The following is a 21,488-nucleotide window of genomic DNA, read 5'->3' as shown; positions in this document are numbered from 1 at the left end:
ATCCAGGTCAAAATAAACCATTACAGGTCGAGGTACGATCTTCAACACGGAGCCTAGGCTCAAACCGAACAGCAAGCTGTAAAGGGCCCCAAAAATTACTAGTGCAAAACCATTCAAACGGGAAAACCAACGGTCTAATCTATATAAAAAACAAGAAACGAAAAACACTTATGAACCACACAAACACACGACAACCACTGAACATCAGATTCTTGACTTAGAACAGGTTAGCAAGTTATATTTCAGACTCACTAATCTTACCTTGCTTATATTGCAGAAATTAAAGCTATTTTTTTCTTAAAATGTCCCACCGCCCCCATTAACACAATTAAGAGATACAAAACAAATTTTAGGGTTTATACGCTGCATTTAATTTATCGGTGTATTAAAATTACTGACGTTTTTTAAAAAATTTAAAGTAAAAATTTAAAATAACAAAAACAACAAACTCAGAGGAAAGTTCTATAGGGAAACACCATAAGCAAATGGCAAAATCAAACGATCAACTTATTCAAAGAATGGATAATAACTGTCCTATAGTTATCAAAAGTACCAGGATTATAATTTAGTACGCCAGACACGCGTTTCGTAAAATTCCAAAAAGTTGTGCCAAATACGGCTAAGGTAATCTATTCCTGGGACAAGAAAATCCTTAGTTTTTCGAAAAATGAAATGTTGTCATTTTAAATATTTTATTTAACATACAAGCGCGAGGTTGGGAATGCCACAAAAGCAGGTTCAACCCACCATTTTTCTTTTCTAAAATGTTCTGTACCAAGTCAGGAAAATGCAATTGTTATATTATAGTTCGTTTCTGTTGTGTAACATTTTAATGTTGTGTTTCTGTTGTGGCGTAGTTCTCCTCTTATACTTGATGCGTTTCCCTCAGTTTTAGTTTGTAACCCGGATTTGTTTATTTTTCAATCGATTTATGAATTTCGAACAGCGGTATACTACTGTTGCCTTTATTTACAATGTTTCACGGACATGTTAATTCAATTTCATCAAAACCTTAGCTTAAAAGGGAATTATGCAAGTTGCAGGGTTGTTGGATTTAAAATCTAAATATTTATCTGACTTAGTACAGGCGTTTTCTTAAGTAGAAAACGGTGAATTAAACCAGATATTATAGCTAGATAAACATATCACTTTGTAACGACAGTTTACAACACTTTACATTTTTGAAATACTAAGGCTTTGCTACCTCGGGAATAAATTACCTTAGCTGATTTTGGCAAATTTTTTAGTAATTTTAGATACTCAATGTTCGTACTTTATTTGGCCTTTTAAACTTTTTTTATTCGAGCGTCATTTATGAGTCTTTTGTAGACGAAACGAGCATTTGGCGCAAATACAAAATTTCAATTCTGGTATCTATAATGAGTTTATTTGCATACAATTTCATTAAATTGACAACGATGGCAACGATGTGTGAACAAAACAAACAGAAGAAATAATAGGTAATAATGTCAAAAATAGGGTTACAGCAGTCAACATTGTGTTATAAAAGTCTAATGTCTGACAATGACGTTAAAACTTGGCAACGATAAGGTAATCTGTACTTAACTAGAATTTTCTTATACACCAAACTTATATAATGTACTTATACGTCCTGATATCAAAACATTGTGGTCACGTGATAACCTGGCATATCAAGATGAAGTGACTTTAGTGTTTAAGTAAACGTTGTAGTGTTTAAATTGATAATCGAACATATTCGCACTCTTAACTAAAAATACAATGCGTTTGGGATATGTTTAGCCTTCCACAACATCTGATAACACTATCGATTCTGGTGGGAGTATTAAAAACTTAAAAGTATTAATTTAAAGTACTCTCATAAATTAAATCAATGTTGTTGTAGCTTCTATCTGTTTCAATACTTTCTGATTTATGCTTTGTATTCGTTCAGATAAATTTTAATGGGATAGGAACAGAGATGATACCGACTTATTACAGCTACGATATTCCGGGATCATTTGAGAACCTAGTAAAATAATAAGGAGAAACGATGTTGTAAAATACTGAATTGTTTATTTTGGTTACAGTCCTGTCTAGTATTTGTTCATATTGATGCACATGTGTCTTTTTTTTAAATTTAGCAAAGAGTTGGGATTTTGAAATTGACATCCTCTATTTCATTTTATCACTAGTGCACTGTAGTACTTGTGTCACATCGTAAAATCAATCGAAGAGAGGCGAAAAAAGTAGAGGAACATTCAAACCCTTAAGTCGAAAACAAATTGACAACACCAAAAACGAAAAAACTACAGAAAAACAAAAGTACACAAACCACAACATAGACAACAAAAGACTGAGCAACACGAACCAGACCAAAACGTGGATTGATCTCAGGTGCTGCAGAAGGGTAGCATATCATACTCCATGTGTGGCACCTAATGAGTTGTGGGCGTCTGAGGCGATTTCCTTGATTAATCTTCATTAGAAACGCTGAAACCAAAGCATGGCTTTGACAAGGATGCTTAACGGGTTGTATACTTAAACAGCTACTAGACTTAAAGAAACAATGAACTAGATGGGATAGACAAGAGATAAAAATAAATTTACATTGCACAAAAAGATGAGCTTAATAAATTAACCATATGTAACCTACAAATTGGTCTGTTAACACAGAGGCTTCAGAAGTTATGATTGTCTTTTGCTCTAACCGTGTTGTCCGTTGCCATTTTAAGAGCAATGCTAAAAAAGATGCGATAACAAGAAAATATTCAAAGAAATTAGTCGAAGTCAGACAGGAAACACTAGAAAGAACTACGAAAGTACTTAGTGTGTTCAATTCCTACACCCGTCACAAGGTATTTTAAACCTGGTGTGTAGATTTTGTTCAATTTCGATAATCACGAGTGCGTCAGATCATATCAAGACCATCACATTTATTAAGTCAGACGAAGGACGAAGGACGTAAAAGAATAACGACCATAACATTAGTACTTGTGTGCTTATTTTAATTCGTAAACACTATAAACTAATTAATAACGTTTGCTATCAATACTCCATCAAAATTTATAGGCAAATTATTTGTACATTAGACATTTTTATCATTCTCATATTGACTTATATCAATATATATGGACAAAGAGTATCGGTTGAGAATTTAACTTTACAGCAGCAACGATGTCTACAATTTTCAAGTTTTTTTATGCATCAAAATTCAATAGGTGCCGATGGAGTTTATATATTCATGTTGATAACTTAGTGGATTGGTGTCCAATAAGAATTTCCTGGCATAATAGTTACTGCTAATTACAGGATAGGAAAGTTGCTAGCCATTTCGAAATTTTTCGAATGCCATTATACTGCCAAGAACACGATCGCGTACGAAAATTTATATTATTATCTTTGAAAAAATGTTTACCTTTGAAATATTCAAAATACTCAGTATATAAAAAACAGACACTTATGTTATTCTAACTTCACTGTGTCCTTGTTGATGTCTAAACCCTTTTATATACGTTGACAACCATTCTGAATTATTGTCTGTCTGGCTGACTAACTGCATAACATTAACGCCTTTAAACGGTACTAAATGTATTGCACCAGATGAGCATTTCGACAATTACTGTTTCTGCAGTGATGAGCAGTGAAGTGAAGGAAACACACCTGACAATTTATTGACAATTGAAAATACAATTTTATTTATCATTATTACTGTCTGCAATAAAAAAAAAAAAAGGCAACAGTAGTGCACCGGTGTCCAAAGGTCATAAATTCATTGAGTGAAAACAAATCCGGGTTTCAAACTAAAACCGAGGAAAACACATCAACTATAAGAGGAAAAAAAGAACAACAAGAACACTGCAGTACAACAAAAACAAACTCCAACATACAAAGAAACGAACTATTTGCGAACTATTTGATAACAACTGTCATATTCCTGACTTTGTACAGGACAATTAAAGAAAAAATGGTTGGTTGAACCTGGTTTTATGGCAAGCCAACCCCCAACCCAACCCAACCCAAAAAAAAATACCCTCCGGGCTAATAATTGATAGAATTATATTCTCAACCATAGGCTTACATAACTTGATTTCCTCGGAGTTCAGTATTTTTGTGATTTTACTTTTTAATAGTTGAATTCGTGCTGAAATTTCAATTTTTATTTAGTTGCTTATAAAGTATTATTTTAATATGTTGAAATATTTCTAATACGGTTTGTTGCACAAATTAATCAGCATTGAAGTAGCCGTCATAAGGCAACTGAAAATAACTTTCTTCAACGAGTACTTATTTGCATACTGTTATAAATCACCATATCACTGTGTCTGATGTTTTATCTTTAATTACTCAGAAGAAAAACGATCAGTATAATTTCATTCAGAATTTCAACCTAAAATTATAACCTTTGGTATCCACTTTGTGGAATTGGCGAATATAATGATTGTGACAAATGGCTAACATTGTGTCTAATATGTATTTATGAATGTTATTAATGTATGGTCAACGTACAAAGACATCAGGCAAATAACAAATAACCAACATAACGGACAATTCGTCTCAGAGACTACTAATATATGTGTAATTGGTAAACTAGATTTAAGAGAATTATCATATACTTCATTTTATGGTAATTTTAACTAGATTTATACAAATGTCATCATTGAAAAGCCATTAATCATCAAGTTGTGACCGTCATTTCATATTTATTAAGTACCAAGTAGATGATACTGACTCCATATGTAAGGGTGAGGAAGCTTTATTCTACTACATTAGCAAGATTATTGCACAAAATGTATTCCTTTGTTAGCAATACAATGTTTTATCGCTTAAAAGCATCATATCCAATTGAGAGCTTATACCAATAACAGATTCAATACTTAGTATTGTAATACATTGATCTTATTCAATTTATAAAGTTTAGGAATTGAATTTGAGAAACCTGTATAGTCGTTCTTTTTGCTGAGTTAATAAATATGTTTCTTTCTATTTCAAGCATTTCTTCAGATAGTTTGATTACATATATGATCCTAGTTTTGTTTTCATTGTAAATCTAAAATCCTTATGTGACGTTAAAATAGAGGCATGACTCAATGTAACTAAATTATTCTAATCGTTACAAAACAATTTCTTGGAAAATAAAAAAAATATGCATTACTAGAAATATAAAGCCATTTACATCAAAATTTTAATGGTATTAGTATACAACATGACTGTAAATGATTCAATTTATACAAGATTTACGCGTTTACTTTTAACCCAATACAGTCAAATGTTTTAACAGTTCTCTTTATGTAGTATTTTATTTCTGTTCATAATCTTTTTATCACAAGGAAAACATCAAACACCGAACTTCTTTTTGGCCCTTTTATACTTTCGGACTTCTCTTTATGTAATGTTATATACAGTAATCCCCGGTCTTTAATACATATGTTATGTACAAGTTATCGTTTTGTACAAATTATAGTTTTAATCCGCCATTTTCCACAAAGGAAAATGCCTGTACCAAGTTAGGAATACGACAGTTTGACATTCGGTTGATGTGTTTGAGATTTTGGTTTTTCCATTTGTTTAGGGAACTTTCCGTTCTTAATTCCCTCTGAGTTCGGTATGTTCGTTATTCTACTTATTACTATAGTCATTCGAAATCCATTTCATCTGAATATCAGCAATTGGTGTTTTATTTATATTCATTAGTTTCAAATCAAAATATTTTCATAATAGTGCAGTCTGCATAGTAAAGAAATAATATTTTGAATTGATTTCTTGTTCATAGAATTCATCATTTTTATCTAAATGACCAGCAAAAATATAAACATGTATGGCCGCATTCTTAATTTAAGTTTAAGTACTTTTTTAACCATGATGTCAAACACGCAAAAGTTGATTGAATGCACATGAGCGTTGATACTGTCTCAAGTGTAATGACCTAACTAAGGATATGTTGGGCGTTTTATGTGACTGACAATGCATATTTAAACTAGATTTGACGGTCTCCTTATATTATTTAGGGCAATAAAAAACTTTTGTTCTATGAAACATTTCAGTTTTTTTGTCTCTAAACTCGCTTTATCCTTCAGTTAATTTTGAAGACATTTACTTTCGAAATTGACATCTGGTGCAGCAAAATATGTTATATTTATGTTATTTGGATGTATATTTTAGACCTTTAGCATTGCTAAGGACATATCACAAATAAATACCACATTACCTCAGAGTCTGCACTTTAGACTATGATTTATCAAGAAACCACTACATACAGGTCTGAGACCTGGGAAATGATCACAGGATTAAAAGAATATGTAATTGGCTTTAACTTATAAGATTTTTCGTAATAAATTTTTAATCATTTTCACTTAAAAGCTGGTAAAAATAAAAGACTCGAAAAAAATTACAACAGCTCAAAATAGTTACAGAATCTTCAGAAAATTGGCTTGTAACATTCATAGTCCTTTGACAAATGTTTTTATGTACTAGTAAAGAGAAAGATAAATTAAGCATACTTACTTGTATGGAATAGGTAAAGACAAACCAAGAAAAACATTGCACCTTTTCTTCTGAAAAATGGAAACAAAGACTTCAATGTATCTACTATAGTTGTAAATGTACTTCAAATCCACTGTAAATGGCGTCTTTAAATTATTGGTTTGATGTGAAAAAAAATGGAAGAGTCTATGATTATTTTTATCTGACGATGTTATGATGTTACATATCAAATGACAAAGAATTATATATGAAATAAACATCCATTAATGGTATCATTTTTAAAAATCTATATGTAATTTCTTGGACAGATTAATAATTTCATGTTTATAGCCATAGACTCTCGTATGTATTCTTACTTACGAAATCTATTGGAACATTGTTTTTAAATTTTTGAGTATATTTGAAAGGAATACAAAAATTAAAATTAGTGAAAATTAATTAATAAATAAGTGAATATCATACTTGGATTGAATATGAATATTAAATAGAATTTGAAAAAAAAAATAACTTGCTAATATTTTATCTAAACAACTTTATAGTAGTGAAAAAGTTTAAAATAAAAGTAATATTTCAAACTTGAAAAATGTGGTATTTACCTGCTAAAAACGTAAGTCCACATCTTCATTAGCTGGCTGATTTTATAATGAATGATTGCTTCATTACTATCCTTATGTGTGGGGGATACCTGCAATTACGTTGTCATTCCTGTCTGTAACGTCAAAAAATTCTCACGCGATATTTAGTAGTCCTCTGTTCTTTGGTATTTTTCTATCTGATATTGCGTTCCTGATATAAATGAATAATTTAATATTATTGGAGGAGTGACAAACTCACTCACACATAATAAATCTAAAAAAACACTGAATTTCTACTAGTTCTTCCTTTCGCTTCACCAGCTTTTTTCTATAATTTGATAAATGCGAAAGAAATGTATGCAATTAAAGGAATATTTAGTTTCGTATAAAATCGGTTAATATTTCATATGGTATATTGGTTTATTTAATATCATTTTATTTCTTAAAGATGGAAAAGTTATCGATAACATATGTAACGTTTTTGTGAACATGTTTTAAGCTAATGTTAGCATACAAACATTGTCGTGTCAACTGTTTTCCCGTGCCCTGAATTATGTGTTTGCTTATAACACCTTATTGAAAGATTTTACCTTTATGAGAATTCGAAACGCAAATATTAAAGGTCAACATTGAAAAATATTTCTGTATTACTCTTGGAAAATGATAGTAAAACTCATTTCATAAATAAAGAATTCAATTAATGGCTAAACAATGAGATGAAAGCGATAAAAACAATGTTTAATATGATTTATTTGATTTTTATATCTTAATTTCCTTGTGGTACCTTCTATTGTAATTACTTTATTACAGGTTTTAATTCACTTTTAGTTCTTAGTTTTCTTGAGAACATATGTTTCTTATTTTGTGTACGTTAACTGACAAAGTAGAAATATGAGTGAATAAAAGAAATTAATAAAACTCCATTCAAATCATATTTCCATTACTGTATTGTTTTTCACAAATTTGAATTTAAAAAGTTAAGGATATGTCTATTGCTTTAATTGTTTATATTTTCAATATCAACAGCATATGATCATTCATTGTAATTCGTTTTCATTTGTACAGAGCTTTTAAATAGGTAGCATGTGAATCTTTGTTTTATAAAGTGTATGCTTCAATACCATGTACTGTTGTTTTCTGATAACATTTATTGATAATGCAACTCTTACAACAGTTCAATATTCTAATATTTTGAAAACAATCGTATTTGAAGCAGACGACGTAAAAATTCAACGAACTATATCATATATTTTACGTCTTAAATCAAACACATCTCCACCGTAATAAACAAAGCGTTATATAGTCATTGTAATTTTACTGCGTAACAGTAGTTAAAGCATGCAACGAACTAGAGTCTAATTCATTTAGCAGTATGATACATTTTCTACACTCTCCAATTTCTTCCACCGACAAAAAACAGAGAATTTTACAAATATTTATGTAACGCCATTTTGTCCCAGGTTATAGTTATAGGTTATAAAGGGACCAAAAAATACTCGTGTTAAACCATTCACACAAGAAATTTTGTCAGTTCATAAAAAAGATAAACAAGCAGTGCATGTAAGGAAAGGATGTGAAAAAATATTATAAAAAACAAAAAGAGTGAACGGATTTTTCATACAAAAATACATATTGCCCAAGCATTCTTTTGGCCTTCAATTTATGATGCACATTGTCTGTCTTTTCTGAGAACAATTCTTGAAAGGTTTGTAATTAATTGATGATGATGACGAGAGGGAAGATCCCTTGAAACATTATTCTGTCTCATAGTAGATTAGCTTGCTTTCTTCATTCTTATAAATGCCACATGTTTAGCGAAGCAGCATCAAATACCAGTCTTGGAAAACCCCGTCAGGAATGCACTCCACAACCTCATGATAACGCTACCATAATACCGATGAAGAATCGTGTATACCATATGTCAAGCTATAGCGTTCCCAGTCTAACAACGTTCTAAATAAATTTAAAGATAAACCATTGATCAGTTTTTGGACTTGATATAGGCACTTGTATATGGTGTTTTTAAACATTTTATTTGTTTTCAACCTCTCTTTATTTTTCCACGAATGAATGATAAGGCTATATATTTTCCCTTTCTTTTATATATTTTCCCTTTCTTTTATACAACATATTGCTTTTCAGTAATCTATGATTACTGTTCATAAATTGAAGAGTTTAAACACTTTGTTTGTATAGTGAAATAACAAAAATACCCAACTCCAAGAAAAATGCTAAACGGGAAGTCCCTTCGCAATTGGCAAATTTAAACCCTCAAACTCATCGAACGAATAGAACATTACGTAGAAAATGATGGGCTAAACCTGGTTTTGTAGCTAGCTAAACCTCTCAATTGCATGCCAGTCGCATACCATTATATACAATATGTATATAATGTATTTTTCAATTGATCAGACATCAAGCAATGGCCGATTGGTAATTGACTGTTATTCATCCCTAAAACATCACTACATTCATAAACCAATTGGTAATTGACTCCTATCCAACACTAAGAAATCATCATATTCTCAAACCATCGATCATGTAAATGTTCTAACCCTGAAACCTGATCGAATGTGAAGTATTAAAATTAAACCAAATTTTAAGACATTACAAATAAAAACCAAAATAACAACACTAACAACTAAGAAAAACAACAAGAGCAACTTTCAAACTTAGCTAGAAGTAGGTGCAGGGTTCTTGAGGGTGAGAAAATCCACCTCAACGTGTGACATTCGTTGTACTGCTCCTAAAACAAAACAGTAAAATATCGCCAAGTTAAACTCAAAACGAAACGATAGATCAAAACTTCCAACATGTAAAACAAATGGAAAACAACTGGCAAAAATTGGGGTACGGTGGTCAACCTTGTGTTATAATCTTATGCATTATAAAAACAAACAAATGTGTCAACAGAGAAAAATAAAAAAAAGCGCAGACAAAGCTCATATGCAATAACGAAAGTTTTGAACTCAAAAAATGTCAATATTATAATACCACAATGACCGGAAAGTACCGTGCCCGCCAAAGGAATATTACCAGGACTTAACATCATAACCTAGTATCTATGCTTATAGGCCATCATGATTTATTGGGAAGTTGATTCCAAATAATTATCAAACAGGTCTTGGTATATTCTGAAAAAAAGAGAGACGTTCTTTGACAAAACCCTTGTTCGTCAACTTTCTGTTCAGACACTCTTGACGTTTTATAAAATACCGAATAGGAGTAATAAATATATATTCCATATGTCAATTTTGAGATAAAAGTATAAAAATTAGGCGGAGGACGTCATGTGCGTTGTTTCTAAAACGTCTAGTTCTGGAGGATATATTAATTAAACCAAAATCAGAAAAAAATGGGATTATAATTGGAAAGAGCATCATCAATGTTTCAATTTATATTCTCTTTTATTCCCTATATCCATTCTCAATTTATTGTATCGGAGTGCATTATTCTTCAAAAATACATACTTCTTATCTAGTCATTTTCAAAACAGTGCTAGAAATAGGGGCCATATAGGGGCTTTATCGAACATACTCCTTTGAAATTTAAATTCCCGTATTCAAAATATGGAAAATAATATGTAAAAGTACAGCGTATTTTGGCAACAAATCTGAAACATTCTTGATTATATTGCGATGTTTGAATTTGAATTTCAAAGAAACAATCCCTATAATATTATATCATTTATATTAGCATTTGTTGATTTCATGTTAGTTTGCGATTTATCATCTTGCATCTTTTATTTTAACAATGATACGATATCATGAACAAAGACCGATATATTTAAGCTTATATCGGTATATCTTTCAGATCAAATTTTATAACTGAAACTAATTCCCTAATTTCATTAGTTTGCTATAGCAAATGTTTGATAATCGTATTTGTATTTGACCACATGAAGCATTTAAAGTATATGGTTCAGCAGGAATTCTATAATAGCATGTCTAGATGTAATATTAGAACAGATCAAACCATCAACCTCTTAATTGGACTATTTCATTAAAATTTGTCATCTTGTTTTTTCATTCATTCATTGAAGTCTTATTCATTTTCTTTTGTTATCCATGTTGAATCACGAAACGTGATCATGTTTGTATGTACAAGGTGTTTTATTTACCAGAATGAGTTATACATGATTCATATAATTATGTGGAAATATTTTACATTTTAAAACAAATTATGATTTTTTTCTAAGAATCGTATATATCTTCTTTTACATCTGTATGTTACGATATTTAAGTAAACCGATCAATGTTTGTCTTGAAGAATGAAGTCCAAATACGGTTTAAAAAGCTGTCTGGAAAGTATATCATAGGGCATGAACAAACAAGCAGATAATGATATTCATTGTTCGTATCTTGTTTACAGACTTAAGGGGGCTCGCGGGTCTAAATCATTTTTTTTTTTTTTTTTTGTAATTTAATATAGGATTTCTCTATATTTTTCTATAAATGAACTTTATCTGATACTTAATAGAAAAATGAAATAAAAAAAATGGGGTCACCGTTCATTTACGCTCACAATCTGCCTTCGAAAGAAGCATACATTTTTGTTAATGTCCTTTTTTTTCTGTTGAACTAATAGGAGAAATAGCGGTAATATAGAAATAAAAAAAAAAAAACTAAATTACAGAAATCGCTTAAATTTTACAATTATTTAGTTTATGTACAGCTTATTCGAAAACAACAATAAGAAATATAGGTCACCGATGAGTGAAAAAAAAAAATTTCAATTTTAATGCCAAAAAATGGCATTTTTGCACCAAAGGGAGATAATCGGGAGCTTTTTCAATGATATCTACATTTAAAAGTCATATGGGGCCAACAAGAATTGATTTTTTGGAATGATTTTTGTACCATATGATAAAGTAACAACTACTTAAGGTAATAAATAAAATTTGTAATGAAAAATAAATGTTTAATTTTTTTCTGAAAATTTTATACCCGCGAGCCTCCTTAAGATGATGTATCCTATCTCTCTTTCAAATCTTCATTCATCTCCCCTCTTCAATTGAAAATTTAAGATTTGAACATCTAAATTTTGCCATATATAATATATTTCAGTTTGTGCGTGCTTGTCTTTTAAGACAGGATTCTTATTGAAACATAGTTTCACATACACTATAAAATCTCTCTTGATGAGCTTACAATTGCAGAAAACAAGTGTTGTATATGTTGATTAACAAGTTTATGTTTGACACAAGATTTTGATAATTAACTTTCAATAGTTATCTGATCATTCCTTATATAAATATGACCACATTCGGCAATAGTTTATTAAAGGCGCGCATCCATTTTCGGTTTTAAGCTTTACGCTGGTGATGCTATACTACAAGTGTATATACACTTGAGATATTTTATCTTCATTTGAAAGAACAGCAATCTTCATTTTTTTATATAAATAAGACCGTTAGTTTTCTCGTTTGAATTGCTTTACATTGTCATTTCGGGGCCTTTTATAGCTGTTTATGCGGGTATGGGCTTTGTTCATTGTTGAAGGCCGTACGGTGACCTATAGTTGTTAATGTTTGTGTCATTTTGGTCTCTTGTGGACAGTTGTCTCATTGGCAATCATACCACATCTTCTTTTTTATAGCACTATTAAACTTGATCCTAGCGACGTAATTTCAATTTCAACGGGAAAGCGACCGAGTTCCCTATAAACCATTTTCGTGGTACTGTTTCTCACATACAGATTTATTGGCAAAATCGCAAGTTCATCCTCTCTAATAACACTTTATTCTCAAATCCCAATACTTCAGTTAATCAGTAAAGGTGTTATTAGAAATTTAAATAATCTAAACATAACATCAAGTGGTGTTGCAAAATTTTTTTTCTATTTTTTTTTCTTTATAAAGCAAACATTTTTTTACTGTTCAATTAAATGTTAAAATTTCTAGCTGAACAAAACGTGTCATTAAGCCAAAATAACCACTTAAGAGTATGAATCTAAGATATCTATTTTCTAACCATTAGATTTAAAAAATCTTATATTTCTTTTTACTAAAGCTACAATTTTTTTGTCTTATTTCAACTAATTTGTATTAACTGTCAGTTTCAGCAAATGCAATATTGTTCTAAAAGTGACAATGCATATTGTACCTCTTCTTCTTCTGACTCCGATAATATATCCGTGTGATACTATAAACATCTGCACATAATATGTTAACATTTCTTCGCATTTTACAGTTATATCTTATTAGCATTAGTATCAAGTGAAAGGTTCTCTAGGTCATTCAAAAAGGGAGATCAATTATTTCCCTGTTTTTCCCCAATTTCACAGGTCGGTTGATTTTGTCTATTCGCTAGTGAAAATTAAAATAACAAAAATGTCGAGCTCCAAGGAAAATTCAGAACGAAAAGACCCTTACCTTTTAAATATGACAGTTCCATATGTTTGACGTGTTTAAACTTCCGATTTTCATGTTTATTTAAAAGGTAAGGGACTTTTCGTTCTGAATTTTCCTTGAAGCTCGGCATTTTTGTTATTTTGATATTCACTAGCGAATAGACAAAATCAACTGACCCCAGGTGAAAGTTATGAAAAGATCAATTCAATTTAACTGCTACGTGAGATATATAGACCATTGGTGTTGTAATAGTAATCGAATCTAGGCTTTTAAAATACAGTAAATTCAGATTCAGACGCCAAAACAATTGTTACTTCCTTGTATTTTTTTCCTCCAGATTTTATTATTGACTTCTATTTTCGTCTATCTTTGTGATGACATTGATATAATTATGATATAATATGAGAATTCTGTTAAACTTGTTGCATAATTAATTGTTTGTCAACTGTACAGACTTATATAATGTTGGCAAAACGTTTAAGATCGTGAGACTATCGAGACGTTTTTAAAATGAATCTGTTTATATGGCGTTCATACTAAAGAGAGAAACACAAGCCAATGGGATTTTCAAAATCAAAAGTCAAATAAAAAACCTGACGTTGACATGGCAAAAAGAACAGAAGCAAACAAAAAGAATTTCATACATTTTTTTTAAAATCGTGTCACCTTTTCTACAATTACACAGAATCATATTTTCAACATCAGATACCATTATTTCTTTAAAGATATTCACATGTGCAATATACAAAGAATATCAAGTATTTGAACTTCCATTATTTTTTTTGGTTTCAGTTATGGCGTGAAAAGATTCAACTGCCAAAATTCTCTGAATTCCAACAAAAAACTATTGGAAAAATCCCCTCCATCTAAATACTCCTACTAGATATTCTTATGAAAAGTCTAAAAACAAAGTATTATTTAAATTTGCTCTTTTTAATCAAAGTATCTGTGCGTAATTTTATATCTTTTTCCTCACAAAATTAAAGTACTTCCTAAAATATATGACGAATAGTTTTTATGTCTTGACTAATGCATTATTCTTTATGTAAAATAATAAAGGTCGATGAGTTTTAATCGGTTTTTCACTTTCTGTATTCTTGACGTCATATTTTCCTTGAAAATAGATATATCACTCAATTTGAATTATACATGCACGAATGAAACATACTAACCTTTTAGATTTTGAAACAAAAGTCCTAAGGATGTACTTAAGTGAAATTAATAAAATTTAAAATTCAAATTGATACTATAAGTTGGAAGAACATTAGTTATGGAACAAAATAAGCTACATCTTCCTTTATCTATAAAAGTATTGATAGGTTATGGATCTCCTTTTCGATGTGATATTGAAGACTGCATCGGAGTTAAACCTTATATTTGCATTGTTATTAATCGTGTTTCAAATCGATGGAAAAGACATCTAGAATCAGCTTAAATGGAAAATGAACTTTGATGAGCGATTGCAGTCCTATATGAAAAGAAAAAAGGGTGTTAACTTATGGGGCAAAATATTTACCCTTGTGTTGTAGGGAAAAAAACAAGGAGTTCGAACATCTGACATCAATTACTAAACCTGACCTGAGTATATTCTTCATAGAAACTTATTAGAAGCAAGAATCTGAACTTGTTGCCATGTTTCCAACCTATTGAAACAAAGCAAAGAATTATGATAATTTACTTCCTTACATAACGCCTGTCAAGTGTGATTCAAAATGATTACAAAACGTAATTTCAGAGCAAAAAGCAACTTTTATGGCGTCATTAATGTCATAAATGTTCAACATGACACTCTAGCTCTAGTAGATTTTTTTTATCTGAAAAGAACGAAATAATAAGTGTTTCTTACGCGCCAAGATTTTTTTAAATTTTGCGAAAAGTTAAAGGATTTACTGAAAATGTGTGTTGTAAAATAAACTTCCTTTATGCGCGAAAACCTTGTCGTAAAGAAGCTCTTCACTAGAGTCAAATGAAGTAAAAGATATCAACACAAATAGGGGCTCTACGGCCTTCAATAATGTTGAAACCCACTATCGCATAGCAAGTTTAGAGGGCACTAACATGACAAATTTAATTATTAAACTCAAACGAAACAATTGTTCTCATAAAGATGATTCGGTTAAAGATTATTAAAAAACCATTACTGTAGAGGATGATGTAAAAACGAAAAATTAAGTCTAATAACCTGTAGTTTTACTAAATGCGCTATACATTAAATATGTCAGAAATGAGCATTTTGATATTTTCTAAATATCTACAAGAAAGTTACTTAAACACTATATGATACAAACATCAAACACAATGACACAAAGTTGTTATCAACTACATGTATCTGTCAGCTTCCAACGGTAAGCAAAACCTATACAGTATAGTACGTTAAAGATGGCATTGGGATAACAATATGTTCTGGCTATGGACAGCATGTGGTGGGCTGAAACATTGTTCTAATATTATCTTTGTCTACTGATTATCGTCCGAATTCCATTCATTCGAACCAATTTTTTTTAGGTTACAAGAGTTCGTACTGTGAATTTTCATCAAAACATAATTTCATTTTAGGGATGAAAATAAAAAGATTAAATGGAAAAAAATCGGATCATTAGGTATGAACAAAAATCAGATAAATATACATCAGATTTTGAAGAAACACTGCTAGGCCACATTTAAAAGAATGTCTGTTTCCCCTCCCCCGGGTCTACTTTTTGTAAACAGACCAGGCAGGCAGGTAATTTTTTTTTTTTTCCAACTGGATGTCATGGATGTTTTGACTTGTCCACTGGAGGCCACTTATCAGTTGTTAGTGCTCAATTTGAGTGTATTTATTTAGATTATCAATCCTTTTGGTAGTAATGCATAAAATGCATTTGACGTCCTAATGAGAAAAGCTAATACTCAGGCAAACTCGAAAGTGCCTTCCAAACTTGATGAAACAGCACCAAGATTTACTGGTAAGTATGTTAAAATTATTTAAGGTAAGAATTTTCTTTATTTTCGTGAAGGCTTGAGATGGTGTATGGTTCATGTCATTATAAATTAACCTGCCCCACACCAACTCAATTTCTATCTACATCCCAAACTTTTGGCCTGGAAAATGGTGTGGGAGGGGCTAAAATGGTGCGGAAATTTTTTACAGCCTACAGGTGTGAACTTTGTCATTTTTTATCCCCCCCCCCCACACGTAGTGGCGAGGTATTATGTGATACCCTCTGAAAAATTTGTAGGTGTAAAGGGAAAATATTATATACCAAACATGATAGTGATTAATATATATGTCCGTCGTTGTCGTAAACTAACCTTTGAAAAGTTTACGACGACGACGGACATTTAGTGAATAGCAATAGCCCACATAGATGAGCTAAAAAATTAATCACTATCATGTTCGGTATATAATATTTCCCCTTTACACCTACAAATTTTTCGGAGGGTATCACATAATACCTCGCCACTACGTGTGGCGGGGTATAAAAAATGACAAAGTCCACACCTGTAAAAAATTTCGGCAGCATTTCGCCTAGGAAGTTACCATTTTAGCCCCTCCCACACCATTTTCCAGGCCAAAAGTTTGGGATGTAGATAGAAATTGAGTTGGTGCGGGGCAGGTTAATTTATAATGACATGAACCATACACCATCTCAAGCCTTCAAGAAAATAAAGAAAATTCTTACCTTAAATAATTTTAACATACTTACCAGTAAATCTTGGTTCTGTTTCATCATGTTTGGAAGGCACTTTCGAGTTTGCCCGAGTATTAGCTTTTCTCATTAGGACGTCAAATGCATTTTGTGCATTACTATTAGTCTGATTATTGTTTTTGTCATTTAAAGGTGGTGCGTCCCTTATAATGTCAAATTGGACGTATTTGAGTCTCTTGTCAAAATCATGAACAACTCTTATTTCTTCAGCAACATCAGGCTCAAAAGTCACACCGTTAGCCATCTTATCAAACACAGAAATAGTCCGAGGTTACTCTGACGTCAAACGGCTGTTTTGCCAGACAAGCTGGGGCCGTTGGACCACGGCCCCAGCTTGTCTGGCAAAACAGCCGTTCGACGTCAGAGTTAGCTGCGGAACCGAAGCTCTTAGGTCCTTATGCTATTTTTCGACTATTTGCAGACCATAATAGTCAAAAAATAGCATAAGGACCTAAGAGCTACGGTTCCGCAGCTACGACAGAGTAATCTCGGACTAACACAGAAACTGTCACTTCATCTAATTTATCTATCTTGTGACCATCATCTGTAGTTAAATCGTTCAACACGTCGTTCCATGTGCACCTTTTTGAAAAGCTGTATAATCTATTTACCACGATGGGTAAAACCTTTGACGCGTCCTTGTACTTAATTCGTACAGAAGACGACAATGCGATCTTGTCGCCCATCTTTCAAGCAGACAGTTTACCCTCGATACATACCGCTAAATTGATAGATAACTCCAGAGAGTTCCGGGAAGACTTCCGGTAATATCGGAACCAATGTCGGAATGGAAACGAATTATTTTCGGGAATAAAAAAAAATCCGATTTTTTTGGGGCAAATAATTTTTGGACTCGGGGGCTTATTTTTGACCCGGTCGGGGCGAGGGGAAACAAACATGTTTTTTATTTTGGCCCTACAGGTTCAATGTTTATAATTGTTAAAACGGTTTATTATCAATCATCAAATTGTTTCCATCCCAACTGCACGAAGTTCTACACATTAACAGATATGAAAACACTTTTAGAATTTTATATTTATGAATTGATAGGTAACCTATAACATTGTGTTTAAGGATTGCTACTTTTTTTAAATGATGACTCAGACCTGCATTTCATTTTATGAAGAGTATCACTATTTTTTTATCAAAGGATTGCTGTGTGTCTTCTGTTTTAACGGATAATGTTTTTAAAATAACTTATTTGATTAAAAAATAAAATCTCCAAAAACTGAACTCCGAGGAAAATTTTAACAGGAACGTCCCTAATCAAATGGCAAAATCAAAAGATAAAACAAATCAACCAAAAGGACAACAAATGTCATGTTTCTGACTTGGTACAGGCAATTTTTTATTTAGAAAACGGTAGATTTAACCTGGTGTTATAGCACTAAACCTCTTACTTGTATGACGCTCGCATCAAATTCCATTATATTAACAACGATGCGTGAACAAAACAGACATAATAGGATAATTGTCAAAATAGGGGTACAGCAGTCATAACCGTGTCACAATCTCAATCAGAACAAAAACAAACAAATATCTAAACCACTGGTCAGTCCTGTTGACTGTATACAATTCGTCAGGAAATATGTTGTTTTTGCAGCAGTCACATAAAAAATAAACACTACAGTTTATATAAATTGTTATTATCTCTGACATAAGATTTAAATTCCGTTTATAATAGATGACCTTAGAGGTTTTCTTCTCCTCATATTTTATACCTTTTTTACTTTCAAATTTAATTATTTTAATTTACGATTTCCAGTTTGAATGTCATCCAAAGCAAACAAAACGTTGGAAACGATTCTATTGAACAAGCCATTCAAAATACAATACTGCACTACATAAATAGTAGAGTTGTGCGAGTTATTATTAACATAGCATGACTTACTCTTTGTCGTTATTTCACATGTTTTTGCCGAAGGGTAGAACAATCGCACTTACATTCTTGACTATTTAACAACATGGTCGCTATACAACTGCTTGTCACTTACCTAAAACTCTCACAGATTTCGGATGAGGATGTGAGGAACCTCTAAATGAATTATTTATAATCCGTTCTTGTAGAACATACTTCTCTCAAATCACAAATAGATATCACGAAACAATTAATTAAATCAATCTAACTAACGCAAGCTACAGCTTAAGTGTTACAATATAATTTATTTATTTGAGGTGTTACAGCACTAAAGCATAGGCAACCCGGACTATTGCACAATGAAACGGGCGTCAGAATCACGAAGAAACCGACTACTCTATTGACAGTGTGAATCGGATGTGGATTGAAAACATCAATCATTTATGATATATTAGAGTTCATATAACTATAGTTCCTCTTTAGGGGCGGATTCAGGCGAGTGCATGGTGGACGTGAGCCCTCTCCTATCATTTACAAAGAATTTGTTGTCATCAGTTTTATAAAGAATATTTCAATAGTTTAACTTAAAAAAAACTGTTTGTATCCGCTAACCTAAAATCCGGGATCAGCCCCTGCTATTCTCTTGTAGAAGTATTCAAACAGTGGACTTCTCCACGCAATACGCAAATGTTCATTGTTCAATGGTTGATGAAAGATTGACAGAATTAGAACAACTTTTTCATTTCCTGAACAGAAATAGAGGCGTATATATAGACAATGTTCTTACCTTGACACCTGGCATCATAGCAGTTGTTGCAAAGCAACTTGTCAATGTAAACATGACTGTGAATAAGCTGTGAACGACCATCCCTCTGATGTGAAAATACCATGTAATTTAACAATGACAGTGTAATTACCATTGTACAAGGATCACCGCATTTTAAACTTTGTTTGTATGAGATAGTTGATTGGATAATAGTGGCAGTTTGTCACGTCCTCATATAGTAATGTCCTATCAACGCCTGTCAACGTAACAGTACAAATGTTTCAACGTGTTATTTACTACACATATTTTTTGTATTATTTTCTAAATAACAAAATGAAGGACAACTAAGAAAACATGTTTTTATTGAAATTGTTAACTTTTATGTTAATTAGCCATGGGGAAGAGACGCTCTTACGTTCGAATTATTTTTCGCGAACAGTAAGACTTTAAAAGCGACAAAGAGCATATTTACGAAATTAGAATACACATTTCTGGCGTTAGCGTTTAAGGGAAATTGGTGTCATTCGATTAATGATAATATCTCTCTCATGCTTAAATGTCAGTAAGGTTTTCTCTCCGCTTTTCTAATGACAGAATATAATCTCAATGTTTTCTGTTTTGTCCAATTCCTGTAAAATAATGTTGGCGTGGTTCGTTGCCTTTGTGTAATTGTGCTGTGGTATTTTTTTGCATTATTGTCTTTCATTTTCATTTTGTTTTTTCATTACGGCATTGAGGTAGCACCTGAATAAAACATTTTACCTAGAGAAGACATTGTGTGTATACATTTAACAGAAAATGAAACAAAATCTTAAACTAAGCATTGTAGTATATTTTTTCATTTCAGAGCAGAAGAAATATAAAAAAATCCAGTCGTTTAGAACATTTTACCTTCTTGGAAATCGTGACAGTCCGTACACAGTCGCATGCACTGCCTACAATATAGTCTGTGTTTTTCAACACACAACCGAATTCAAATGGAACCTACTGTGATCTACTTCTTGCCGACTTGTTCCCTTACTCCTATGAGGCTTTATACAAAAGATTCGTCGGAATGATGAAAAAGGGTTAGGATTATCCTCCGATTACCTTTCCGGTATTTAGATGATACCCTTTCCAAAAAAAAAGTTTGTTGAAAGCATATATCCTACCAAACATTTAATATAGGATACAAAAGATACAGTTTATTCTGCCTCATATCTTGAATTATATCTATTAATAGACAATGAGGGTCGGTTGAGATTAACCTTAAGTTGATAGAGTGGATTCCAGTTTCCTTATTATGAACTTTCCATTTACATCTTGTAATATTCAAGCAGACCCTTCATATAAAGTGTATATCTTCCTGTTGATACGATATTCCATGGTTTTATTTTGTTTGTAGAGTGTTGCAGAGAATTGTACGGATGTAATCACGAATTGGTTTCCCGTTTTTCACGAATGACGACGGAATTGTTCCAATTTTTGTAACCACAATCCCATACTCTTTTACCTAAATGTGACCCACCGAATTAGAATATGCTACCGGATTTTATATCACATGAGCAACACAACAAGTGCCACATGTGATATCAAATATATGCTTACCAGATCGGAGCACCTGTGATCAACTCTGGTTTTCAGTTGGTGTTGCTCAGTCTTCATTTTTCTATTTTGGGTTTTGTATACTTTTGTTTGTCTTTGGTCCTTTTCCTTTTTGCCATGGTTATGTCAATCTATTTTAAACTTTTTTAGTTTGAATATCCGTTTCGGTATATTTTGCAATTCTTTTGAAGAGACATTCTGCTTACAGTATAGTTTGAAGATG

The 21,488-nt window shown here is 31.8% G+C and overlaps 1 long non-coding RNA gene across 1 annotated transcript in view; it reads right to left on the bottom strand.

Moving 5' to 3' along the window:
- Positions 1–19,841, bottom strand: part of LOC143046921 (uncharacterized) — a 31,733-nt gene extending 11,892 nt beyond the window's left edge. Inside the window, exons 1-3 of the long non-coding RNA XR_012969310.1 lie at positions 19,703–19,841; positions 7,038–7,227; positions 6,463–6,512 (exon numbers count right to left, since the gene is read on the bottom strand). This is a non-coding gene — a long non-coding RNA (uncharacterized LOC143046921). The remainder of the gene's footprint in view (positions 1–6,462; positions 6,513–7,037; positions 7,228–19,702) is intronic.
- Between the last annotated feature and the right edge of the window lie 1,647 nt (positions 19,842–21,488).

The sequence above is a fragment of the Mytilus galloprovincialis genome, chromosome 9 (genome assembly GCF_965363235.1).
Source record: "Mytilus galloprovincialis chromosome 9, xbMytGall1.hap1.1, whole genome shotgun sequence".
Taxonomy (NCBI): domain Eukaryota; kingdom Metazoa; phylum Mollusca; class Bivalvia; order Mytilida; family Mytilidae; genus Mytilus; species Mytilus galloprovincialis.
Note: the sequence above shows the minus strand (reverse complement) of the source record. Positions and strands in the feature narration are given on the sequence as shown.